Source organism: Dasypus novemcinctus, chromosome 25 (genome assembly GCF_030445035.2).
Source record: "Dasypus novemcinctus isolate mDasNov1 chromosome 25, mDasNov1.1.hap2, whole genome shotgun sequence".
In the NCBI taxonomy this organism is placed as follows: domain Eukaryota; kingdom Metazoa; phylum Chordata; class Mammalia; order Cingulata; family Dasypodidae; genus Dasypus; species Dasypus novemcinctus.
In genome coordinates, this window is record NC_080697.1 from 58,215,846 (window position 1) to 58,243,599 (window position 27,754).

The following is a 27,754-nucleotide window of genomic DNA, read 5'->3' on the forward strand; positions in this document are numbered from 1 at the left end:
TCCATGAGTCCACATTACACCTTTTAATATGTATTTAATTGAGTAACTTCATATTGAATTCATCATTACCCATAATCCCCACTTTCTTGTCTTTCTTGATAAATTCTTTTTTTGTTGAACTTTTGGGGAATTCTAATTCCAAATGCCAATTCATATTTTGATTTATTTCACTCTACTTTGTTTAATATTTTTTAAAAATGTATTAAAATATCCAATCTTATAATCAACCATTAATTGAAAAATAGTCTAAACTAAATATAAACAGTATTAATGAATCTTTTTTCAACTGTGTTTCTATTCCTGTGTCGTCTTCTTACTTGGATTCTTCTTTATTCTATTGGAGTATTTCCTAGGCAATTTCCTTTTCAAAAATATTCACATACTATACATTTCCGATGTGGTGAACATCCAAAAAAAAAAAAAAAGAAGACCATTTGCTCCCATAAATATGAATGATATATTGTCTGAGCATCGAATTCGCCATTCAAGTTGTTTTTCTTCAGAATGTAAAAAACGCCACCTAGTCCCCAACGTCACAAGGGGAAAATCCAATGCCAGTTTGATCATTGCCCCTTTGTAGACATTTTCAGTTTCTAGACCATTTTATAGCATACATGCCAATATTTTTACTTGTAAATATTTGAACAGATGAGTAGCAGGGAAGTTTATCCAGTTCCTAACAAGCATCATTGCCTGTGAAAAGCAAACATGGAAGCAAGTAAATAGATGTATATTGTAAGTGGAGGGAAAAGCCAGATCAGAGGAACATCAAAGTGACTCTAAAGTGACAAGAGGACCCTGGGATGGCCACCTCTCCCTCAGGTATTGACACATTTAGGTCCTGACACACCTATAAATGCAGGACTGAACCTCCTCCCTCTCCACCACACTCAGCCTCCTGCTCTCCTGTCCTGCTCTGACCCCCAGGTGACTCTCAGCCATGAGGACCCTCTCTGTCCTCTCTGCCATTCTACTATTGACCTCCCTGACCCATGCTGAGCCCATCAGAGAAAGCACAGAGGAGCTTCCAGCCCAGGAGAAACCTGAGGTCCAGGACCAAGATATGGCTATCTTCTTTACAGAGAATGAAAGGGCTACTCGAGAGGCTTCAGGTGATGTGGGAGAAGATGGACCCGAGGGTGTCAGGAATGAAAGATAAAGAAAGACTGGGTTCAGGGGATCTGCAAGCATTGAAGCCTCAAGCTCATCAGACAAGTTTATTAATCTCAGGGGCTTCTTTATATACCCCAAGCAATTGTGAGAACCAGCAACTATTCTAGCTAACTATTCCCATTACCTCATTCTAAATAACACAGTGCACAGTGGATAAGATAGTTACCAAAGCTCATAATGTTCTATTATATTATTGAAACAAATATACTCATTAATCTTGTTGCCCATGTTACTTGAAATATCAAGTCTGGGTTCTGCTGGAATGTTATGTTTCCCAGAGAGATTAGCCACCTGCACGTACATCTCCAGGGACAGCATGACCCATGGTCAGAAAGTAACTTGCTTCAATGGAAACAACATGCCTTTGTTTCCCACATATCCCCCTTTTTGTTTTAGTCAGGGTGACTGTACCTGTCTTAGGTGCCCTCCTCTGAGAGTCTCACCCATCATTGACTACCAGCCAAGCACTCTGACCATGGGGAATTATATCAGGCTTTTAGCAAGTACCAAATTATTAGCTTGTCCCATCGTATCAACATGGTGCAGTCTTTGGCATACTTCTCGTCCCAGGCAAGTGACAACAATGAGCAACAAGATTAATACATAAAGTCCTATTTCTAATGCTGATAAAAAATGTTGAGACTTCCACCAATCTACTGGATTAAATTTATTAAAATGAGAAATTAAATCATTAAAGATATCCTTATCATCAGCCACATAATTCTGATTATGAGACATTTCTAATATCTTTTTCTGTAATTCTTCTATTTCTAATGACATATTACTTTTATGACCTATTAATGATTTTTAATCTTTTCCCAATCAAATATAGACTTATTATAAGTGGAGTAATACAAAAGTTACTTTCATTCCAATCACATTTCAATCCCCTTAAGTTTAAATTATACAATTGATCTCCAATATGCAAAACAGCTGATTCTAAATTATTAACTCTACTGTTTAATTCTCCATCAATATATTCTTGACTATGCCATAAGTCACTAGCATTCTTATGCCATTCATGCACGTATTGTTGAGTCTGCACCGTCTCATGCAAGGCCACAGTAGCTGTAGCGGCAGCTGCAATGACACCAATCAGTCCTAATATGCCAGCTATTATCAGTCCCACAAATCGCTTTCAGCGCTTCAGGATTTCTTGAGCCATATGGAACAGCAGTTGACTTTCAGTTGACGATTGCCAAATTTGGTTCAGTCGCACTGGAATCCATGCTCCCCACTGCTTTCAAGCCATTGTAATGAAATCTCCATTCTGTAAAATGTTCTCAGACAAATAAGTATGCAAGGCCCTACTTTCATAAAATAGAGCATTCTTGGTTATAGTTAATTTTCCAACCACAAACACATAAGGATCTCTTACACACGCCTGAAGATGATGAATTTGATTTAAATGCAGATATTGACCATTCTTACTATTATTCCCAATCCATTCTATAGTAGGAGCTATTCCTAGAAAAACTTTCCACAAATTCTTCTGCTTGTGTATAGATGTAATATTACACCATGGAGAAGGGATCCATTTTCCTTTCTATTTCCAAATACTATTATTTTTAGTAAAAATTATTTTTTGTTGTCCTTCACTATTTAGACCATGCCAAATAAATCTGTCATTATATTCAATGGGACTCCCCATAGGGGCACTTTCCCACACTATTCCATAGGAATCATTAAAAATGACAGATCCTCTTCCTCTATGGCACTCTTGCCATCCTTCTTTATCCCTACTGTCTTTTTTGCGGACAATCATAAATAGCATTTTTGGTCATGAATAAATTGGAAGAGGGAAATAAAGTCACAATAAGCTGAGTATTATTATTTTTGAAGATAGTTATGGCCCGATTTTTAACATACATACAGGAAGGATGGTTACCCATGCATAAGGGCTGATAATCAAATGGTAATACAAGATTATCAATTCTTTGTCCTTCTTCATAGGGTTTAATTGGCAATTGATCATCAATTGGTCCAGGGAATATATGGGTTTTATTCAGATATATATGAAAGAATGGATCTTTTCAAGTTAACACTCTAAGCAATGGGGGGTTAGGTATAGAGGCACAATAAGAGTAATTACCGGCAGCTTCCTCATTACTTACGATCACCATCATCAAAAGTAGCAGGAGACCCCATCTCTTCATTCCAGGGTTTAATCCTCTTCGCAGTAGCCAAATTTGTTCTCCATTTTCTGAAATAAGAGCATAGCCTTGCCCCCTTACTTTAATCCTTCCCTTTTTCCATTCATTGCTTAAAATATCTTTTCAGAATATTGGTTGGTCTTCATTTCCTGCATCCACTGCAGATATTTGACATTTTCCAAAGTGACATTCCACAGGTGTCAATGAATTATAAACATTAAGAAAATTTAAAGTAAATAAAGCTTTTGCCAATTGATCTTTTGGTGTTATAATACCATCATCTCCCCCTTTTTGTTTTAAAAGAATAATTTTTAGGGTATGATGACAGCATTCAATTATGGCTTGACCTGTAGGATTATAAGGAATGCTGGTAACATGTTCAATACCATATTTTAAACAGAAAGATTCAAAGGATTTACTAATGTAAGAAGGTCCATTATCAGTTTTAATTTTCAGAGGGCATTACATTACAGCAAAAGCAGACCAGAGGTGTGAGCGAACATGATGAAACCGTTCCCCACTTTGAGCAGTAGCCCACAAAAATGAGAATAAGTGTCAATACAAACATGAACATATTGTAGTTTACCAAAGGGTGGAATGTGAGTAACATCCATCTGCCATAATTGATTAGGAGCCAGGTCTCTGGGATTAGTTCCAGCCTGAAAAGACACCACTGTTAGTGGTCCACAAGTAGGACAAGTGCAAATAATTTCTTATGCCTGTAGTCTTGTTAACTTTTGATATTTATTTTGCAGGCCTTTTGCATTAATATGAGCTAAAGCATGGTAATCATGAGCACTTTGTAAACACCCTACTAATAAATCAGCTTGAGCATTATTTGCTGTCATAGGACTAGGCAAAGAGGTATGAGAGCATATATGAGTAATGTAAATAGGTCTTAACCTAATGAGATGTTGCAAGTCAGCGGTAAATTGAGATAACTCATTAGTAGCAAAGATATGAGCTGTTTCAATATGCTTGAGAGTAAGACATACATATTCAGAGTCAGAGACAATGTTCAAGGGCTCTCAAAACATTTGTAAAACCTTAATGATGGCTGAAAGCTCTGTGCGTTGAGCAGATGAATAAGGAGTTTGCCAAATCTGTTCTTTTTGAGAAATAATGTATGCTGCTTTTTTATTACTATTACTATCAGTAAATACTGTACAAGATGGTTGGGCTATGCACATAGCCCTGAAAAGCACTGAAAAAGTTTACTGTTGGGTTTTTTACAGATAGAGGAATGCAGCTGGCTTGAATTGTCTAAGAAGACACTAAAGAAAGTCTTAGCAAGTTTTAAAACAAAATGATAGCAATACAGCTGGACATTAACTTTTTGCATCAAACTAGCAGTGTTTGAGATTTCTGCATACTACAGTGTTGTTACTTTAATCTATGATAAGAGGTTGTTTCTGTGACACATACTCTTTTACAATAATTAAAACCATACTTAACCACATTGTACTTTTCTTTAATATTATGCTGAAATATTGGTAACTTTATACACTCTTAAGCATTTATAGAAAACTTTTACTCATACAACTTTAATTAACTGAAAGTTAAAGGAAAGAAAAAACTTGTTAATTTTATAACACTTTAAAACATCTTTTATTCAGCTTATAACATATTAAATGAATTAAACTATTACTTTAATTTTTCTTTCAAGGTAAAAGAACAAATCTTTTATAATTAGTTTGGAATAAAAGGCTACTTTTCAGGATTTGATTTTGAGAAAGGAATTTTCAACATTATGTTCCTTTAAAAGAGATAAAGCTTTTCCTTCTTGGAACACTGAGGAAATGATGAGGTTAAAGCACAAGAAGCTATTTTGATAAAACAGACTTTTTCTTTTCTTTTTATTTTTTATTCAGGATAAAAGATTTTACCAAATCAGATTAATGATTTGAGAGGCTTTGAGAAAGAACAAAATTTTAACTTTGCCTTAGTATACTACTTGATAATGAGGCCTTAAAAATTTTATAGATAGACCCATCAAATCTTATTCAAATTTAACCAAAAAAATTCCTTTTCCATGAAACTTCTTCACTTTCAGTATTCACTCAGGTTTTGTTCCATATTTTACTCTTTCTTAATAACCAATCATTTTATCTTAGGACAAATTCATTTCCTGTTTCCTTAATAATAAAAACACATTTCATATAGCCCACATACGAAGTTATCAAGCAAACTTCTTATAACATAATACCATCAACACTAAACAAGCTTGTTAAAATAATGAACTTTTCTTTACTTTAAATACTTAGTAGCATGCGATATCAGAAACAGTTTCCTAGAAGCAAGTTGTCAAGGGAGGCCGGCTGCAGCCAAGCTTTTCTGTTATAAAATTACCTTTTATTATTATTATTATTAAATCAGGTTTGTTTAATAATGACCTTTTGGAATTAGCCACTTAAACACTATAATTTAAACAATGTTTCATAAGACTTTTTATAATTATTTATAACCATATAGACTATATTTATATTATTTTAAGACAAATTTTACTTTTACAGAACACATTTCTTTACTTAAAGTTACCACAAAACTTTCTATAACTTGGCACATGCATTTAAGTACCAAGAGTTTATGAAAATTAGCCATCCTACTTTAGGACAAAACACACCTTTTTGCAAAAATGTATTAAATTTCAATTAGCATTCTCACAAACTTTCAACCTTTTTAATATTCATTTAAGTTTTACAACCTTCATATTATCCTGTGAAGAAAAATAAGTTATTCATTTCAATCTAGGCAAGAAAAACTTTTTATAAAAAGAGTTATAGTAATTTTGTTAATCAAGGCTTACAATTTTTATCATTGTAGAGATCTTATTAGCATTTAAACTTATGTATTAATATAAGCACTTATTTAACTTTTGGCCATTTGAATAGAGCTCTTTTATAAATTTTTATTAATTTATATTACCATCCGGAGGTATCAAAGTATACACTGATATTGAACGAACAGACAAACACAGAACAATCACAACACAGTAACAGAAACATACAGTTTACAATTAACACATAATTCTTACTTTCTTGGTATAGCTGCTTTTAAGCTCTCCATTATATTACATTTTAAATATCACTTCTTTTCTTCTGGAATCCATGTTGCCTGTAACATGCAAGCTTGTGCTTGGAAACATTTTTATTAGTTATCAGCAATCAGTTAAGATAACTTGAGACAGACCGTTAACACACATTTTTGGATTATTACTCTGTAAGACTATACTGAGACTTGAAGTTCAGGAGTAAACTATTGATTTAAAACTGAAAATTCCTTTTTAAATCTTGATAAAAATTTTGTACTAATTTTTTTATCTTGGTTAAATAGGCCCAATTAGAATTAGCATGGACACAACTGAGCAGAGTCAGAGAGACAGATAAAGCAGATACAACCCCCAGATATTGGTTCCTTTGAGGGCTAAAGAGACCCACGGGAGTTATGGTCATGGCCGATGGGGTTAACTACCAGGGCAGATGGCCCCTCTTTGGAAATGGTGTTTATGTGTGATGAATCTGGACTCAGATGGGATCTCCCTTCATAAGACTTTCATGCCAATGTGCTGGAGGTGCAGTTAATGTTGGGGTTTAAGATATATTTAGGGGATTTGAATCTCTGGACTGACAATGTGATAGCCAGATCCTGAGCCTCAACAGACTCCAGCACCTACAATCTGATTTATTGGACTTACCACACTCAGCTAAGATGGAGTTGAAGAAGGACAACCACCACACCATGGAGCCTAGAGTGATTACAACTGAAAATGGGAGGATTGCATCCAGCATCCAGGTGGAATCTGACCCTCCTCTTGACATAGAGGTGCAATGGACACAACCAATCCAATGTCCACATAGAAGAGGTGGCATTGGAATGGGAAAAGTGGACATAGTGGACGAAGGGTATGGGGAAAGGCAGGAAGAGATGAGAGGTGGAGGCGTCTTTGGGACATGGAGCTGCCCTGGATGGTACTTCAGAGGCAATCACCAGACATTGTAAATCCTCACAGGGCCCACTGGATGGAATGGAGGAGAGTATGGGCTATGATGTGAACCAATGTATATGAGGTGCAGAGGTGCCCAAAGATGTACTTACAAAATCCAATGGATGTGTCATGATGATGGGAACGAGTGTTGTTGGGGGGGGGGGGGGGAGAGGGGGGGTAGGGGGATGGGGTTGAATGGGACCTCACATATATATTTTTAATGTAATATTATTACAAAGTCAATTAAAAAAAATTAAAAAAAAAATAGAATTAGCATGGAAATAAAACAGAACACCAATGTTGCCATGTTTTTCTCTTTTTTCAGTGGCTTAACTCTATTAACCCCCACTAGCCCACAGCTACATTGTCATGTAGACAGCAGGGGGTTTGCAGAGTTGCTGCCAGAACAGTTTCCTTATCTTAGTTAACACTTTAACAGAGAGTTTTCTTACAAGCCTGATTTCACTAACAAGGACTTTACTTAGTATCTTTGCCCATTTTAAATCTTTCAATAGTTTAAAAGTTTTTGGCTTAGGATGAAACTTGACACCCCCTTGCAAATTCTTTGAATCTGGTGGTATTGCATGTAATGTTACTGGGAAAGCAGGTAATAATTGTTTAACATAAGGCAAAGCATCGGCAACATCTGAAAACATTTCTAATTTAGGCTTAGTAACAGAAGGCAATTCAGTAGGTGCAGAGAGTTGTACTGGATACACAGAAGATATTTCATTAGGACACTTTACTGAGCTTTTATTGATTAAAGGGTTAATATCAGGATGAGGGGAAAAAACCTGTTGGTTCCCCATTTGCCTCAACCTCCTGTTTTTGTTCCAATTTACTTTCTTTCATTTTAAATTTACTTATGGGCTTAGAAAATATAGTAATTTCATCTTGCTCTCCTTCTTCAGACTGTAAAGGATCTAAGGCGGCAGCAATTTGCAGGCACAAAGCCCACACAGATAAAGGAATGGACTCCTCTCTTTGATATACTCTTCCTAAAGCTTTCATTACACATTTCCACTGTTTCAAATTTAAAACATTATGCCCCAGAGGCTGAAACCAGTAACAATGTTTCTGAACTAAGGTAAAAAGCTCAAGTAAATTTGCTGTTTTTATTGTGACACCGACCGTATGTAAAAGCATTTTTAAAACTTGTGAATATTCTTCCCAGCATCCTGGCTGATTACCCATATCCTGATGCTAGCAGAAGCAATATTAAAATATATTTATACATGGCAATGCCAAACCCAGGTTACTACTGATTGACGCTCTTACCTTAAAGAAGGCTTTTGTGTTTCTGCATTCCCAATACTGTCGTGGAAGAATCTCTGCTAAAGTTATTGCCTCGGACCCCACATTGGGTGCCACTTGTGGGAGAAGATGGACCCGAGGGTATCAGGAATGAAAGATAAAGAAAGACTGGGTTCAGGGGATCTGTGAGCATTGAAGGCTCAAGCTCATCAGACAAGTTTATTAATCTCAGGGGCTTCTTTATATACCCCAAGCAATTGTGAGAACCAGCAACTATTCTAGCTAACTATTTCCATTACCTCATTCTAAATAACACAGTGCACAGTGGATAAGATAGTTACCAAAGCTCATAATGTTCTATTATATTATTGAAACAAATATACTCATTAATCTTGTTGCCCAGGTTACTTGAAATATCAAGTCTGGGTTCTGCTGGAATGTTATGTTTCCCAGAGAGATTAGCCACCTGCACATACATTTCCAGGGACAGCATGACCCAGTGGTCAGAAAGTAACTTGCTTCCATGGAAACAACATGCCCTAGTTTCCCACAAGGTGAGAGCCCAGTGGTGCCACCAAGAAGCCATGATATGATTAGCAAGTGAGGTCCTTCAAGCTAGAGACTCTTCTAGGGTTCTTGGAACATGAGAGGATTGGGTTCCAGGAGGTGTGAGTGGGAGACTCAGAAGCTTTAGTGTCAGAGACTAGACCAGCCTCTTTCAGTTGCTCCTTAGCATCTGTAGGCAGGACTCAAAATCTGATGTGTGTGGATGTGGTTAGAATGAGAGGTTAGTAATCCTGAATTTGGGAGCTGTATTGCAGGGGGTGTGATAAGCATGTAAATGATAAACTAGAATGGTCGAAGAATGAGATCCTTCATGAGCAACTCATAGTAAGATTTCTTTTGTTTATACCAAACATGAATTCTGTTCATCCTTTTATGACTAGTGTATATTGGTTGATTAGTGGCAGACACATCACTTCTTAGAGCATCTCCCCTGGTCTGCTCTGTCTCTCCCCCTTCCCTCCTTTCCCACTGTGTCTGACATGCCCCTTCTCTTCCCAGGCCTTCAGCGAGAGCCATCTCCTATTGCAGAACTGGGTCCTGCAGGTTCAGGGAGCATCTAGTTGCAAACTCTATTTGCGACTGCTTCCCTCACAGGTTTTACTGCTGCTGAGCTGTGTCAACAGAGATGCAAAACAGTGCAAGGTCTAATCTGAGGATCTTGAAAAAAGCATACTTTATACTTGTAAAGTACTCTCTTACTTCTCTATCCAAAATGAAGTTAAAGCATTAGCCACAGTGTGTTTGTCCTTTGCTTCTTTGTTTGTTTATGTTAGCATATGGCTTATTTGTGCTGTCCAATGTGATTTCTGTCCTGAATGCTTTATATTAAGAAGAACCAACCTTTGCTTCCCAATGATCCATTTAGGTGAATTTACTTAGCCTCTCGGTGACTTGACATTCTCATCTACACATTGTGCAGGGAATGGCAGATAATAGCTAAGGGATCTTCTTTCTCCAAAGGCTCTGGGTTCCAAGACAAGTCTCTGAAAATCACTGTGTTTAAGACATGGTGAAGCATATTGAGAAGTCCTTCTGGATCAAAGCAGGTAGACTGGGTTCTATGAAGACAGCTTTGCCCTGCCCATCAGAGGGTCCTTCAGAACCTGGAGACAGACCTGAAGGGGGAGTTAAGGTGTGTGTGGGATGGGGGAAGGAGCATATGAAAAACAGAAAGACCAGAATGGGTGTCCAATCCTGGATGAGCACTTTATCATCATTCCTGTTCTTGGGAACAGTCATTGCCACAGGCTCTAATTTACTCACATGGCACAGCATTCAAGCTGGCCTGTGACTTCTCCAGGGTTTTTCTTTACCCCACCTTAAACCAAAGCTCAATGCCTGCTGTTCGTTCTGTTTACTCAGGTCTCAAGAAGGTCCCCATCTGCAGGTGCAGAACTTTATCCTGTGGATTGGGAGAACATATCTCTGAGTTCTGCAAAGGTCTTATATTCAGCTACAAACTTTGTTGCATTTGAGAGATAAGCATTCCAATTGGCCTTGACAAGATCTAGAGGAATTGTTATTATTTGTACCTTGTCCTGTTTCCTTTCCCTTTACCAAATAAAGTACCTTTTTTTTTGTCTTCATTTTGTTGTTTTGGAGTTTATACATGTATTAGTCTGGATTTGTTAGAATGCAAATATCAGAAACCTAGGTCATATTTTCTGAAAAAAAAATTGGCTTCAAATAATCAGAATTTCAAAGAGGAAAATGCTTTAGGCACAATTTCCTATGAAAGCTCATATGAAATTACTGTTCTATTGTTAGGCTATGAATTGAAACAGCATAAAGAAATAAAGTCCTCTGCCGAAGGTGATCATATGAATAATTATAAATGCTGTACAATTTTTTTTGCATTTTTGCATATATCACTCCATTTTTCACTTCTTATACATTCTAAAATGCAAATATATAAAAAGTGTTGATAAGCATATGGTTTTGTAAATGCAATATTTAAAGACATAAAGTAATATGCGATAAGAACAACAAAATGTGAGGGACAGATGGGTATCAGAATAAGGTTTGTGTATCCTATTGATTTAAATTTGTATCAAATGAAATGATATTGTTATAAATAGAGGATGCTATATTTGAGCCTCTTCAAAACCATAAAGAAAATGTTTGAAATATAGACTCAGAAGGAAATGAGAAGGGACCTAAAACGACTCACTATGAAAGATCAAACAGACACAAAAGGAGATATAATGGAAGAATTGAGGGACAATAATGGTATAACTTATGAAGACCCCATAGCAAAAACTCAGAAGAATGTTACACATTATGATTAGTCATTATAAATGTACAGGTTTAAACACTTGGGTAAAAAAGCAGTGATTGGTAGAATGGATAAAAAGGCATGAGCCAACTACAAGTTGCTTATAAGTGACTAACCCTAAAATCAAAAACACAAGTATGCTGAGAGTGAAAGGATGGAAAGAAATATCCCATGCACATAGTAATCAAAGGAGAGTTGGGGTGTCTATACTAATGTCATATAAAATACACTTTAAGTAGAAAACTGTGACAAGAAACCAAGGAGGACATTATATACTGATAAAGTGGATATTTCAACAAGGGGTACCTCTCTCCCCCCCCCTCTCTCTCTCTCCCTCTCTCTCTATATATGCACATACTTGCAAAAGCCCAAGTATGTGATGGGAATATTGACAGATTAGAAAGGAGAAATAGATGGCTCTATTGCATAAACAAGAAATAGAAGTTAAAAAAAAAAAGAAATCTCAAAAAAAGTTAGTCCCAGAAAACATCAATAAAATTGACCAACATTTAGGTATGCTGGAAAAGCAGAAAAAAGAGAAGTTGCAAATTTTTAAAATTAGAAGATGAAAAGAACACTACTGCCAGCCTCACAGAAAGAAAAGGATTATAAGAGGACACTCTAAACTACTGTATGCCAACAAATTAGAAAACTTAATTGGAATGAACAAATACTTAGAAATACCCAACTACTTGCATTGACTCAAGAAGAAACATCTCAAAAGACAAATAAAAGTAAAGACAATGAACCAGTGATGAAAACTTGGGTAAGAGCAAAAAGCCTGGGGAATGGATGTGTCTCAAGGAGTAAAGCACCTGCCTCTCTCATGGGAGGCCCAAGTTTCAGTTTCCAGAACCTCCTCAACAAACAAAAACAAACAAAACAAATGAAAACAACAAACCAGGAAAGCCAATGTGGCTCAGTGGTTGAGCGCTGGCTTCCTGCATACAAGGTTCCGGATTCATTCCCTGGCCCCCAGTACCTAAAAAAAAAAGAGAGAGAGAGAGGATAAAATGAAGGTGTTGAACGCACCCAGGACCTCCCTTCAAAAAAGAAAGAAAAGCCCAATTTCAGTGGTTTCACTGGTGAATTTACCAAACATTCCAAGAAGAATTGGCTCCGCCATAAATCCTGACCCTTTGGTGACCTGGGATTAGCACTTGACCTCTGCTATCTGCCTTAACCCTCCACATCTAAGCCCTGCCCCAGCCAAGCATTTCAGAGGACAAACTACTTAAGCCAAGGGCTGGCTCTCTTTTCATTTTAGAAGTCATCCTAGAATGTTTCCAAGTTGCAATGTCCACAGTCATGAGACAGTGATCTAGTGACCATATATATTCCCAGTAAAGTGGACCCTGCCCTGAGAGAAAATGGGCAGGACAGCCTTCCAGTACCCCCTTCTAGCCAGCAGGGGGCAGCCTTGCCCTTAGGAAAGTTGACTCAAGAGGGACAACCCTGGGCTTCCCTGAGAAGTGGTGCTTCCTCATCAAATTCTTGTCCTTGCACCCCAGGGCAAGCACTACAGCATTAGGCCCAAATCAGGTGCTACTAAGGAAAAACCAAGGAGCTTCCATAATCGATACTTGAGGAGAGCAGTTCACAAAAGTCCACTGAACACCAGGAAGGCCAGAGTTGAGTATCAGAGCCCTTCAGCCCTTAGGTGACCTAGGAGGCCTCTGCTGATTCCAGATGCCGGACTTTGGAAAGTGCACATCTGCTCTCAGGCTCAGTATGCTTCTTCATGAAATGTGAATAATAATATTCCAAGGATTACTACATGCCTCAGGTAGGATAATAAGTATAATGTTCTTAGCACATGGTAAGAAACTATATATAATTCATTCGATTTATCTATGTCAAGAACAGTAGGTTTGTGTTTTTCAACACCACACAAAATATAACAACAGTGCTGAAGCACACTTACTTTATGTGTGAGAAAGCATATTTATCAAAGCCATGTGTCTAGTGTGTGTTGGAATAGCACTGAAATTCATGTCTCCTGCTTTCAAACCCTCCAAAGGACTTTATCATTAGGAAGTTTAGTCTAAACAGCAGATAACAAATAAGAGGTGTCCCAAGGAGGTTTATAATGATTTTAATTGTGACATTTTATACATTGAATGGATTTTGGGATTATCAACAGCCTAAGTGTTCAGGAAATCTTAAGGTGTGAAGCAAGGAAAGAAGGTGGCCCTCACTTTTAGAATAAAAAGGACAAGGGAGAGGAGAGACTCTCCTCTGTTTGTAGAGGGCAGGATGCTCTGGCCTGCACAAGAACCTCAGTGAACCAAAGGTGACCTGAGGGCAAACAGAGTGAAATTCCTGAGGAAATGCAATCCTTTCCCTCCCCCAACAAGCTGAGGGCTGCTGGGCTCAAAGATTGCCCCATATGCCTATGTTTGCCCTTGTAATGGAGAGGGCAACTGGGCAGTAAAGTACAACTTTTCCCACATTTTGATGTTAGCAAGAGCTGGGACCAATGAAGATCATTGGCTCATCATCACAGGCATGGGTACCCCGTGTTTATAAAGAGAGCCTAGAGCATTGAGGAATAAGGAGCTGTTCTTTTTTCCATGAGTTTTTGTCTGAATTATCTCCAAGAAAAATTAGTATTTGTATATGGGAAGTGTGGCCGTGTCTACTTTAATTGGCAGTAGAAAAAGGAACAATCTTGTCAGAGTCTTGGTCGGTGACCCGAGGTATCGGGAATGAAAGACAAAGAAAGATTGGGTTCAGGGGATCTGAGAGCACTGATTTCTCAAGCTCATCAGACAACTTTATTGAGTGGAGGGGCTAGTATATATACCCCTAACACACGGGACATTCAGCACAAAATCAAGTTACCTATTACCCTTACCTCATTCTATATTAACTAGTGATAGAGGAACACCAACAAACTTTACTGGAACTATTATTATAAAAATCAGTAACTATACTCATAAATCCTGTTACTCAGGTTGTTCTGTTCTATATGTATTGTTCTGCCTGCAGGTGTGCTTACCCAGCCAAGATTGTGCTCCGCACCAATAATCATAAGGGACAGCTTGACTCAGTGGTCAAGGAAGTAACTTGCTTCCATGGAAACAATATGCCTTTGTTTCCCACACAATCTGGCCTATAGATCTCCGTGGTGGAAATCTAGAAAAGGAAAGTCTACTTGAAAGGTGCACATTCAGCGTTATACATGCACCTGTGCCAGAGCCAGGGCATAGCTCAGGTGTGAGTCTGCATTAGGGGAAGAGAAGGTTGCAGGGAGGGCAGAGCTCTGAGCAGAGAGACTTGAAGAAGGGAGCTGGTGGGGACAGCCTGGATAAGAGGAACCCAGGTTTGATGAGTGCGCGTGCTTGAGCTCATTCTCACTGGAACGTCCTCCATGTACAGGCCCAGGGCTTGTTTTCTACACCTTCCCTCCTGACATCAAGCAAAGTGTCCACTTTGTTAGATATTTATCCTTGTCCTTCTTAAGTTGTACTTCTGTTTTGTAATTTTCCCAACCATACAGTAAAAGAACCCAAATCAGAGCTTCTTCATATTGAAATCTGAACCAGCTCCTGAGGGAGGTCAGCACTGCTGAAGCAATGCCCACAATTTGCAGAGCACATACAGGGCAGATGGAAACTGAAGTAGAAGGTTTAAGAAACCCCATACCCTCCTCACTGAGTATCAGGGGACTCAATTCCATGGTGGGCCTTAGCTTACTGAGTTTTAAGTGGTAATGGGCATTACAAAATGGCGGCCCTCAGCCCTGCTGTCAAAGGAGCATTCTGGAGTGGGCAGATGTAAGAGTCAGCCCTGCTGCTAGAGGAGCATTCTCCAGTGTGTATACAAGAGAGTCAGGGAAGCAGATTTGGCTCAGCTGGTAGAGTGTCCGTTCACCACATGGGAGGTCCAGGGTTCAAAACCAGGGCCTCCTGACCCATGTGGTGAGCTGGCCCATGTGCTGTGCTGCTGCACGCAAGGAGTGCCGGCCCATGCAGGAGTGTCCACTATATAGGGGAGCCCCACTCAAGGAGTGCACCCTGAAAGGAGAGCCACGCAGTGCAAAAAAAGTGCAGCCTGCCCAGGAGTGGCACCGCACACATGGAGAGCTGACGCAGCAAGATGATGAAACAAAAAGAGACACAGATTCCCAGTACTGCTGACAAGAAGGCAAGTGGACATAGAACACACAGAAATGGACACAGAGAACAAACAACTGGGGGCAGGGGGTAGACATAAATTTTATAAATAAAAATAAATTAAACAAGAGAGTCAGCTCTGCTGTTAGAGGAACATTCTGGAGTCGGCATATACAAGAGAGGCCAGCAGACAACACCCAGACGTTCCCGTGCAGGCTAGAGAAATCCATTACCATGAAAAGAGAAAACAGTGTTCCTGTGATGGTCAGGCTATTATGTCAGCTCGGCCAGGTAATTGTGCCCAGTTGTTTGGTCAAGCAAGCAATGGGCTAACTGTAATCCAAGGGCATTTGTGGACTTTACTCACCACTGACTTTACTGCAGTGGTAAGTCATAGGTAGCTGGTTACAGTTACATCAGTCAGGGCGATGGCCATCAGCAGTGAGGACACTGAACCCAATCAGCTGAATCCCTTAAAAGGGGCAGCAATTCAAGTATTGAGAGGGAATTTCCAAGCTCATCTTTGGACAGCCAACATCTCCCAGAACTTGTCAGGAACCTTCACTGGCCCTTCATCGGAGGCCCTGCCTGCAGCCTGCCTGCGGAGCCTGGACTTGTGCATCCCCACGGCTGCATGAGAGACTCTGATAAATCTCTTACTATCAGTGGATTCCCTTGTTGGTTGTTTCCTAGAGAACCCTGACTAACACACCCCTCTGAGGGTTCCTCAGAAGTTCCTTGTAGGGATGGGTGTTCTCGGCCTCTTGGGAGGGGGTCGTGGCTGCACCGGGAGTGGATAAGGAAGTGAGCAGACCTGGCTGGATGGCAGGGAGCTCCAGGGGTCTCCCCCACACCTGCCCCACTGCCTCCTTGCAGCCCATGACCTCTCGAGCCCCTTCCTTGTCTTTTCTGACAGGGGCAGGGGGCGCAGGCTCAGCACAGGCCGTGGTTTGCAGAGACTCACACAGGCTCTTCCCGGCTGACCTGAGGAGGGACGGGAAGGGCATAGAAGCTCTGTGCCTGGTGGTGTCCAGCGTCCAGTAACTTCAACAGGTGAGAGCAGCTGCGCTTTTCATACAGAGAGACCCACTAGCAGGAGGACTTGAAGAATTCTGCTCACGCACTTGTTGAAAGTTGGTGGATTCTCTTCCTGCCCTGAGTCCTGGTTGGTATTCCCTGTGCTCAAGGCTCACTGGAGGAACCCGGGCTCGCGGGGCTCTTTGGTGGAAAGCGCAGCAGCAGGGAGGCCACGCCTGACCCCAAGCTGCTCACGGGCTCCCAGTCCACAAAGATAAGCTGGTAAGAGTATTGTGGAGACAGAACAGTAGTGCTCACTTTGAAAGGAGAAAATATTTCGCTAGAATAACCGAAGTCATAAAAGGGAAAAAAACATATATTGCATTAAAAAGGGAATGCATTTTATAATTTACTAAAGGCTAATACTGTGAAAGTCAATTTAACAATAAAAACAAAACTTAAAAAGCAGCTTGTACTAAAATGCACTTGCTTCCTGTTTGATGCCTTTGTTAACCTTTTGGGAAGCTAAACATTTTGGTGTAAGCAAACAGATAAGTCTTTATAGGTCAGGTTTTTGTTTAAATTAGTGCTCAGATAAGCAGTTGTCATATTCCCCCACACTGAGGTGCGTCTCTATGCCTTGACCTGGGTCCCTGGAGCCATGGCCTTGTGCTGAGACAGGTCAGAGCAGAGAGAAGGCAGCTGCCCTCCTGCAGGGGGGAAGCAGGGCCATGGACGTGAGGGGCACACTGCAGGGCCCCAAGCTCTCTGCGGAGGGGCAGCACTGACCCAGCTTTGCACAGGTTGTCCCTGGTGGGCTGACAGTGAAGGCCCCTCACGTCCTTCTGGTTGACCTGTCCGTGCAGCGCTGCAGGTGGATTTGCACTGTCTGGGCTGAACCTGGGTGAGCAGTGAGGATCCCCTCCCGTCCAGAGCTTCACCCTAGCCTCGTGACCCATAGATGTTCTCCTGCATTCCTATTTTTAAATGAATAATCCTGTTAACACTTTTGGAGAAATATTTGACATAAAAGAATTACAAAGAATGAGAAGAAAAAAAAGACATTGCACACAATGCTCCTATGAAGTAGATACTTCACATACAGAAATGTCTGGAATTGGCTCCCACAGCTGGAACCTGAGTCCACTGCACAGCCTCGGCTCTTGCTTGTCTCCTTTGATTGCTCAGAAAACTGCTCTTTCTGACCATGAGGAGTACTGAGGAGGTGCTGGGTGCTTCTACAAACATGCATTAGGCCAGCTCTGCCTTCCTCACCTCTCCCCTCCTGACTTGCCTCCAGTTGTGTGAGGACGCACGGCCTGAAGCTGAGGACAGTGGCCAGGTCACTGGGCATGTGGAGTGGACTGCGGAGCCCCTGAGCCAGCCAACAAGGAAGCAAAGCCGCCTCCTCAGCCACCTCCAACCTCCTCCAACCTTGTAGCTCAAGTGACCTACGGCTGGGTGTCCGGTTGCTCGGCTACTCTCAGCTGAAAGCATCCTGAGGACAATGGCATTCCTTCTAGTCACCAGGACCCTCTTCAGAGATTTATGGATCTGAACTCATTTGCACCACACAATAAGACTAGGGGGAAGAGAGGTTCATTTATGTCCAACTTTATAGTTTTGGGTTTTTTGTTTGTTTTTTTAACTGAAAAATAAATAACAATATTTATTGAATATCTACAATGTGTCCAGCACTTCAGAAAATACAAAAGCAGTATGACTTGGTTGCTGCCCTCAGGGAGTTTATACTCTAAGAAACATTTCAAAAACTCTGAAGCTGAACTGCAGTGGATAAGGCTTGCTATCTCTAACAGCAATAAGCTTCCTAGATGTTCAGTTGAAATGACCCTTGCATCCCAATCCCGACCACCTTGAATCTAGCAAGAGAAAGTACTTCCCAGTTAGGACACTCTTAGCAAAGAGGACTTTAAACATCAAAAGCAAAATGATACATTTTTAGGGCTTCCAGCACTAGTTTAGATGCTAACAATATTGCCCCGTTCAAAATAGAAGCAATCATTACGGTAATCTAATCTTAAGGAGAATGGTGTAGGATTTGGAATCACTCTTATCATCCGATAGGCAATCAAATCGTTTTACTTCTCTAGTAATGCTGATTGTCACAGACCCTCATCACCTGCCTGTAAGTTAAAAGAGAGTTCCACCAAAGTAAGAAATGGGGATGGGCAAGGAGACCAAAAAAAAAAAAGTATTTCTGCATCTAATAATTAGGAGATGTCACAGGCAAAAATGATAACCACAAAAAGGTCTGTTTCTTTGGTGGTTTTGCCTGACAACATCTTACACCAAAGGTGACTGTATTTCAAGAACTGTGGAAAAGGAGCAGTAACCTGTTTGTGTCATCAGTTTACAAAGCAATTTAGGTACTGTCCCCAAGGTGAAGGGGCTGCAAAAATGTGATCTTTCTGCCCATTATGATACCCCAAATACCCCAGTGCCTTAGTGGCGTCCCTTAGGCAGAATACAGCCTTTGGGGAGCTCCATGTCCAGCTTCCCAAATAACATCATAATCGTCTGGAGTATCAAAACCTGGAGAGTGGCCTCAGCTAGCTAAAGACAGCAGTAAAAATATATTCCATAGCTGGGAGAGTGAGAATGAAGGAAGGGTAATGAGAGGAGCTGACACAGAGCCTGAAAGCGGAGAAGCGAGGCAAGCCCACGCGTGGTGGACGGGAGGCTCACCCCCACCCCTCAGCGCCAGGATGGGAGCCCACGGGGCCAATCGCATCCCCCCTGCACCCGGAACAAATTAGTCCTCCGCCCTCCAAAGTGAGGTCTGCAAGGGGTGCTGGGGACATTTCCATGTCCTGGCCCTCCCTCCCCCCCACCCCAAACTAGGCGGGATCCCGGTCAGGGGAGGCCCACAGGGGCTGGACGGGAGGAGCCCCTCGTCTTCCCCAAGGCGCTGCCCAAGCTAGAGGGAGGCCGCCTCAGGCAGGCCCGGCCCGCGCTCGCTCGCGCTCTTTTACCTTTTTCCCTTCTCAGGCTCTGGCCCAGGCGCCCCCTTGCCCACCTCAGTCCTGCCCCGGCCACGCTCCCAAATCGAGGCCCCGGCTCGGCCCGGCCCACTAGGCCGCAAACCCAACCATAGACAAAGCCTTCAGCGGCCGCCTCGAGGGGGCGCCAGGGCTCGCAGGAGGAGAAGGGGGCGCACAGTGGGGCTACACAGCGCGGGGCGCCTACCTAGGGAGGGGGAGCAGCGGGGAGGGGAGAAGGGAGGGAGGCAAGAGGGGGGCGCGGATTTAAAGGCCAAGGACACACCCAGCTTGCCGCAGGCGCCACGGGGACGGGACGGCGGGGACGCGGGACGGGGACGGGCAGGAGCTCGGGCTCAGGGGCGCGGGCTGTGTCGTCGCCTCCCCCACCCAGCGGCGTCCTGCCCTGAGGCCTTGCTGGGGCGCGGGGTCCCTGGCGGGGGCGGGTGGGCCTGAGCCCCTCTCCTGCAGGGCCTCCTCCCCCTGACGGGGCTGCCGCCCGCGCTGAGCTCAGCCGCGTCTGTGTCCCACGTGGAGGAGCAGCCCCGGGCCCACCGTCCCCGCCGCCCTCCAGCCCAGGGACCACCAGGCCTGGACCTGGAGGCCCTGCAGGGCGCGGCCTTCCTGGGCCCGCGAGCGCGGTCTGGGGCGGAGGTTGACGCGGGGACACACGGGGACCAACAATCCCGCGACCTCCAGAGGCTGCAGGGCCAGGGGAGCAGAGCCCGCAGCGCCGGGGCCGCAGAGCCACCCTGAGGACCTCCGGGGGGACGTGTCCAGGCAGAGGACGCGGGAGACGCGGGGCAGGAGCGGCCTGAGCCCAGACGCGGGTTCAGAAGAGAACCCGGGGCGGTTCCGGGGAGGCCGGGCGCAGAGGTCCGCCAGGAGCCGCCTGCCTGCTGTGGGGACCGGCCCTGCCCTCCCTGTGACCTTCTCTTCCCCTAATGCGGACTCATAACCTGAGCTATGCACTGGCTCTGGCGCAGGTGCATGTAGAAAGCTGAATGTGCACCTTTCAAGTAGACTTTCCTTTTCTAGATTTCCACCAAGAGGCCAGTTTGTTCCTTTGTCTACTGCCGATTAAAGTAGACACAGCCACACTTCCCACAAAATGATACTATTGTTTTCTTGGAGATAGTTGAGGCAAAAACTCATGGAGAAAAGAACAGCTCCTTATTCATCAAGGCTCTGGGCTCTCTTTATAAACACAGGGTTCCCATGTCTGTGCTGAAGAGCTGATGGCCTTCCTTTGGTGTCCCAATACTTGGTAATATCAAAATGTGGAAAAACTCGTACTTTACTGCCCGGCTGCCCTCTCCACTACAAGGGCTAATGTAGGCATATGGGGAAAGCTTTGAGCCCAGCAGCCCTCACCTTGTTGGGGGAGGGAAGGAATTGCATTTCCTCAGGAATTTCACTAGGGCTGGTCTTTTGTCATCTTTGGTTGGCTGAGGTTCTTGTGCAGGCCAGAGCAGCCTGCCCTCTACAAACAGGGCTGGGAGAGCCTCTCTTCTTCTCTTTCCTCATCCTTTTTATTCCAAACTTGAAGGCCACTTTCTTTCCTTGCTTCACACCATAAGATTTCCTGAACACTTAGGCTGTTGGTAATCCCAAAACCCATTCCACATATAAAATCATTATAAACCTCCTTGGGACACCTCTTATTTGTTATCTGCTGTTTAGACTAAACTTCCTAATATTATAAGCCCTTCAGAGGTTTTGGAAACAGGAGACATGAATTGCAGTGCTGTTTCCAGCACGCACTGGACACATGCCTTTGGGTAAATGTACTTTCTCATGCATAAAGTAAGTGTGCTGCAGCACTGTTGCTATATTTTGTCGGTATTGAAAAATACAAACCTACTGTTCATGAAATGGAAAAATGCATTTAATTATATATTGGTTTCTTACCCTGTGCTAAGAACATTATAGTTATTATCCTACCTGAGGCACGTAGTAATCCTTGGAGGATTATTCTTCACATTTCATGAAGAAGCATTTTGAGCCTGAGAGCAGATGTGCAGTTTCCAAAGTCCAGCATCTGGAATCAGCAGAGGCCTCCTAGGTCACCTAAGGGCTGAAGGGCTCTGATAACTCAACTCTGGCCTTCCTGGTGTTCAGTGGACTTTTGTGAACTGCTCACCTCAAGTATCAGTTGTGGAAGCTCCTTGGTTTTCCCTTTGTAGCACCTGATTTGGGACTAATGCTGTAGTGTTGGCCCCAGAGGTGCAAGTACAAGAATTTGATGAGGAAGCTCCACTTCTCAAGGAAGCCCTGGGCTGTCCCTCTTGAGTCAACTTTCCTAAGGGCAAGGCTGCCCCCTACTGGCTGGAAGGGGGTACTGGGAGGCTGTCCTCCCATTTTCTCTCTGGGCAGGTCCACTTCACTGGGAATATATGTGGCCACTAGGTCACTGTCTCATGACTGTGGACATTGCAACTTGGAAACATTCTAGGGTGACTTGTAAAAGGAAAGAAGAGCCAGTCCTTGGCCTAGACAGATTGTCTTCTGAGATGCTTGGCTGGGGCAGGGGCTCAGATGTGGAGGGTGAAGGCAGCTAGCAGAGGTTAAGTCCTAATCCCAGGTCATGAAGGGGTCAGGGCTTATGGCAGAGCTAGTTCTTGTTGGAGTGTTTGGTAAAATCCACCAGCGAAACCATTGAAATTGGACTTTTCTTTCTTTTTGTGGGGGAGATGCTAGGTGAGTTCCACACCATTTTTTTTTTGTCTTTAATTTTTTTAATGTTACATTAAAAAAATATGAGGTCCCCATATACCCCACATCCCCCTCACCCCACTCCGCCCATAACAACAACCTCCTCCATCATCATGGGATATTCATCGTACTTGGTGAACACATCTCTGAGTGCTGCTGCACCACATGGTTAATGGTCCACATTATAGTTTACACCCTCACCCAGTCCACCCAGTGGGCCATGAGGGGACATACAATGTCCAGTAACTATCCCTGCAGTACCATCCAGGACAAGTCCAAGTGCTGAAATGCCCCAACAACACATCTCTTCTTCCCACTCCCTACCCTCAGCAGTTACCATGGCCACCTTCCCTACATCAATGCTACAGTTTCTTCAGTCACTAATTACAATAGTTCCAGAATAGAATATCAGTAAGTTCACTCTAATCCATACTCTATTCTTCCATCCTGTGGATGCTGGAATGGTTATGTCCACTCCACATCTCTATCAAGAGGGGGGCTTAGATTCCACATGGATGATGGATGCAATTCTTCTGCTTTCAGTTGTAGGCACTCTTGGCTCCCTAGTGTACACCTTCATTTTATGCTCTCTCTCTTTTTTTCAGGTACTGGGGACCAGGGGAATTAATCTGGGGCCTCATATGTGGGAAGGCAGCGTTCAACCACTGAGCCGCATGGGCTTCCCCGGGTTGGTTTTTTCATTTGTTTTGGTTTTGTTTATTCAGGAAGTTCTGAGAACTGACCCGGGGCCTCCTATGTAAGAGGCAGGCACTCAACAGCTCAAGCCACATCTGCTCCCCAGGCTTTTTGCTCTTACCCAAGTTTTCATCACAGATTCAATGCCTTTACTTGTTATTTGTCTTTTGATCTGTTTCTTCTTGACTCAATGCAGGTAGTTGGGTATTTCTAAGAATTTGTCCATTTCAACTGTTTTCTAATTTGTTGGCCTACAGTAGTTCATAGTGTCCTCTTATAATCCTTTTTCTTTACGTGAGGCTGGCAGTAGTATTCTATTCATTTTCTAATTTTCAAAATTTGCAACCTCTCTTTTTCCTCCTTTTTCAGCCTACCTCAAATGTTGGTCAATTTTATTGGTGTTTACTGGGGACCAACATATTTTTTGATTTCTTATTTTTTTTTGACTTCTACTTCCTGTTTATCCATAGAGTCATTTCTTTCTCCTTTCTAATCTGTCAATATTCCCTACATATACTTGGGCCTTTGCAAGTATATGCTTATATATATATATATATATATATATATATATATATATATATATATATATATAGAGAGAGAGAGAGAGAGAGAGAGAGAGAGAGAGAGAGAGGAGAGAGAGAGGTATCTCTTGTTGAAATAACCACTTTAACAATACATAATGTCCTCTTTGGTTTCTTGTCCAGTTTTCTACTTAAAGTCTATTTTACATGCATGTAATATGGTATAGCCACCCCAGCTCTCCTTTGATTACTATGTGCATGGAATATTTCTTTCCATCCTTTCACTCTCAGCATAATTGTGTCTTTGATTTTAGGATTAGTCATTTATAAGTGAATTATAGTTGGTTCATGCCTTTTTATCCATTCTACCAATCACTGATTTTTTACCCGAGTGTTTTAACCATGTACATTTAAAATGACTAATCATAATGTGTAACTTTCTTCTGACTTTTTGCTATGGAGTCTTCATAAGTTACACCATTTTTGTCCATCAATTCTTCCATTATAGCTCCTTTTCTATCTGTTTGATCTTTTGTAGTGAGTCGTGTTAGGTCCTTTTACATTTCCTTCTGTGTCTATATTTCAAACATATTCTTTATGTTTATGGAGAGGCTTAAATATAGCATCCCCTATTTATAACAATATCATTTGATTTGATACAAACTTAAATCAACAGGATACACAAACCTTGTTCTTATACCCATCTGTCCCTCACATTTTATTGTTCTTATCATATATTACATCTTTAAATATTACATTTACATAACCATAAGTTTATCAACATTTTTATACATTTGCATTTCATAAGGTGTAAGAAGTGAAAAATGGAGATATATACCAAATAATGCAAAAAAAAATTGTACTGGCATTTATAATCATTCATATGATCACCTTTAGCAGAGGACTTTATTTCTTTATGCTGCTTCAATCCATAGTCTAATGATAGCACAGTAATGTCATATGAGCTTTCATAGGAAATTGTGTAAATCATATTCCTCTTTGAAATTCTGATGATTTGAAGCCAATATTTTTTTTCAGGGAGTATAAGTTAGGTTTCTGGTGCTTGCATTCTAACAAGTCCAGACTAATATATGTATAAACTCCAAACAGATACACACACACACACACACACACAAGAACTCATAAGCCAAGAAAATTTGCTGCAAATACTTTATTTGTGATAGGGAAAGGAAACAGGATAAGGTAGAAATAATGACAGTTCTTCTATATCTTGCCAAGGCCAATTTGAACACTTATCTTTCAGCGGCCAGAGTTTGTAACCCAAAGTACCAATTCTGCAGGACCCACCAAGACCTTCTCACAAACAACAGAGTGGGTTTCTGCAATGGTTGGTGAGATCCTTCATGAGACCTGAAGAAACAGAAGGAACATCAGGCATTGAGACCTGGTCAAGGTGGGGGAAACAGAATCCCTGGAGAAGTCACAGGCCGGCTTGGATGCTGTCCCATGCGAGTAAATTAAAGCCTGCAGCAATGACTGTTCCCAAGAACAGGAATAAAGAGCATGTGGTGCTCATCCAGGATTAGAAATCCATTCTGCTCTTTCTGTTTTACATATGCCCCTTCCCCCATCCCACACACTCCTTAACACACCCTTCAGGTCTGTCTCCAGCTCTGAAGGACCCTCTGATGGACAGAGCAAAGCTGTCTTCCTAGAACCCAGTCTACCCATTTTGCTCCAGAAGGACTTCTCAATATGCTTCACCATGTCTTAAACACAGTGATTTTCAGAGACTTGTCTTAGAACCAGAGCGTTGGGAGAAAGAAGATCCCTTAGCTATTATCTGACTCTCCCTGCTCAATGTGTAGATGAGAATGTCAAGGCACAGAGGGGCTAAGTAAAGTCACACAGTCTGCTCCAGACTGATTCTGGAGCTCACCTCTGGTCATTTTTTCTAGATTTCTCTCTCTAGAGTGGACATCTCTCACCTTTGGCCTCCTGAGCAGGGTTTGCATCCTCAGCAAATGATATGGCCCAGCTCTGATTGTCTACCCCTGGCTGCTCCTAGGTGGAACCTTGCCAGCTCATTCAACGAGGACCTCAGCCTGGGTCTGGAGGGCCACCAGGAAGATGGCAGCCAGAAAGACAAGGAGCCTCAGAGTGACTCTGGGCAACAAGAGACCAGTGTGTCCCTTCTCCTCCTCCTTGCAACTGGTGCCTCAATTCCCCAATCCATTAGCTCCCATCTGCATAACTGGTAAACGGCCTTTTCCATTGCCTCTGACCCTGCACCCACCCACCTGTGTGCCCATGGCGCCATTCCTCTTCTCTCCTGGGGTGTGTCAGGCTCCTTTGACCCCAGTAGCTGGTCAGAGCTCTAAGGATTCTCCCTTCTCATGACCTCAGGCTCCTGGAGACTCTGATGGCCAGTCCCTCTGGCCACCATGTTGCTAAGTAGCCCATCTGTGGACAGGCTGCCAGTGCCCTCAGCTACCATTACCTGAGGAAAGTAAAAGCTGTGGACCCAAGATACTTGTGAATGTGAATTCTGGACCCTCACATTGGTGTAGCATTCTCGAATTCAGAAAATTAAGAGGAAGTGCAGGTCCGTGTTTGAATATAAGGGATTTGGCATCAGCTCTGTTACTTAATTTTTTGGGACTTTGAGTAAAGTGATAATCTCTCTAAAGTTTTTTCTCTGAAGTTTTTTACCATCTGCAGAGAAATGGTTAATGATAATACTTGCTTACTAGGGTTATTGTGAGATTTAATTATAAACAGATAGAAGGTAAATGGTAATCAATAAATATTAACCATAATTAGTAAAGTAAATGTTTTCATATATCCTGGGAACACTATCTGGTATATAGTAGTTACTCAGTCATTAGCACTTTAATGAAGTCACACAGGCTATTTTCATCCTATATTACATTTAACATATAAAAAATATCAATGTCCATAGAAAAAATGTGTATACAATGGAAAATGGCAATATTTATTAGAGCATATCTGCAACCTAAGTTTTCTCTTTCAGCTTCAAGCAGTGTATAACATTGATAGTTCCGTATTGGCAAAAAGTTGCAATTAGCAAATGTTCCAAGATAGTCATGGCTTAAATAAAATGACACCTTTGGTATAGTGAGGGTTCAACTCAGATGCAGAGCAAGAGCTTGAGAGAGGAACAGGATTTGGAGTACAAAAGAGACAAAAGGGCAATTATGGGAAGAGGTGTGAAGAAGCTAAATATATAGAATATTCAAAATGTCACTGTGTATTGTGCTGACAGGATGAGAAGGATTGTCAGAATAGCAAATGAAGTTGGACTGTATAATTGGGCCGGGAATCTTCTCAAAGATTTTGTGGGCAAACCTACTCATATCAAAGATGAGGACCTAAGAAAGGGAAATTAACTAGAAACCAGCACAGTGACGTGAACTCAGGGCTTCTGGACCAAACCCAAAGTTCATGTCCTTTCCTCCCTAGTCCTATGATCTATGTGGAAACTGAGCTCTAGCAGCACCTTAAAATGACAGTGCAATAGTTTGGAAGTATGAATCAGCAAACATTAAAGAAGTTATAGGTTTATAAGAAAATCATCAAAAAGTACAGAAATCACCCTCCGCACATAATATTTCCTGTTATTAATGTCTAAATAGTGTGGTACTTTTGTGGTGATTATTGAAACAATATAACTATAATTATACTATTCACTGCAGCCTATAGTTTACATTAGGGTTCACTGTTTGAGTTGTGCATTTTTAAAATTTTTTTATGCTGGTAACATATATACACTAAGATTTCCCATTTTAATTACTTTCAAATGTACTTTCAGTAGTGCTTATTACATTGTACTGTTGTACAGCTCTCACCACCATTCATTACGAAAACTTTCCCATCACCCCAAACTGAAATGCTGTACCAATTAAGCATTAACTCCCCATTCCCTACCCCCACCCTGGTGCCTGGTAACCTGTAATTTAGTTTCTGATTTTGTAATTTGCAAACTCTCATTATTTCATAACAATAAGAGCATCCAATATTTGTCATTTTGTGTCTGGCTTCTCTCATCAACATGATGTCTTCAGGAATCATCAGAACTTCATTCTTTTTAGAGCTGCATAATATTCATGATATGGACATATGACGTTGTGTTAGGAATTCATCTGTTCATGGACAGTTGTCTTGCTGCCATCTTTTGGAATTTGTTTTCCTGATTTCCTCCTCAGATTGTTCATTACTACTGTTTAGAAACATAACTGATTTTTTTTTGTTGATTTTGTACCTCACCACTTTGTTGAACTATTTGATTGTTCTAGTAGC

At 41.8% G+C, this 27,754-nt stretch overlaps 1 long non-coding RNA gene across 3 annotated transcripts; it reads right to left on the reverse strand.

Moving 5' to 3' along the window:
- Positions 1–990: 990 nt before the first annotated feature.
- On the reverse strand, positions 991–9,141 carry LOC131276019 (uncharacterized). Of its 3 annotated transcripts, XR_009183495.1 has the most exons (4): positions 8,590–9,141; positions 6,361–6,440; positions 3,913–3,985; positions 991–3,376 (listed from the first exon to the last, which is right to left on the reverse strand). It is a non-coding gene; the product is annotated as an uncharacterized lncRNA (long non-coding RNA). The 3 variants fall into 3 exon arrangements; XR_009183496.1 differs by lacking the exon at positions 6,361–6,440; XR_009183494.2 differs by lacking the exon at positions 8,590–9,141 and having other exon boundaries at positions 6,361–6,748.
- Positions 9,142–27,754: the final 18,613 nt, after the last annotated feature.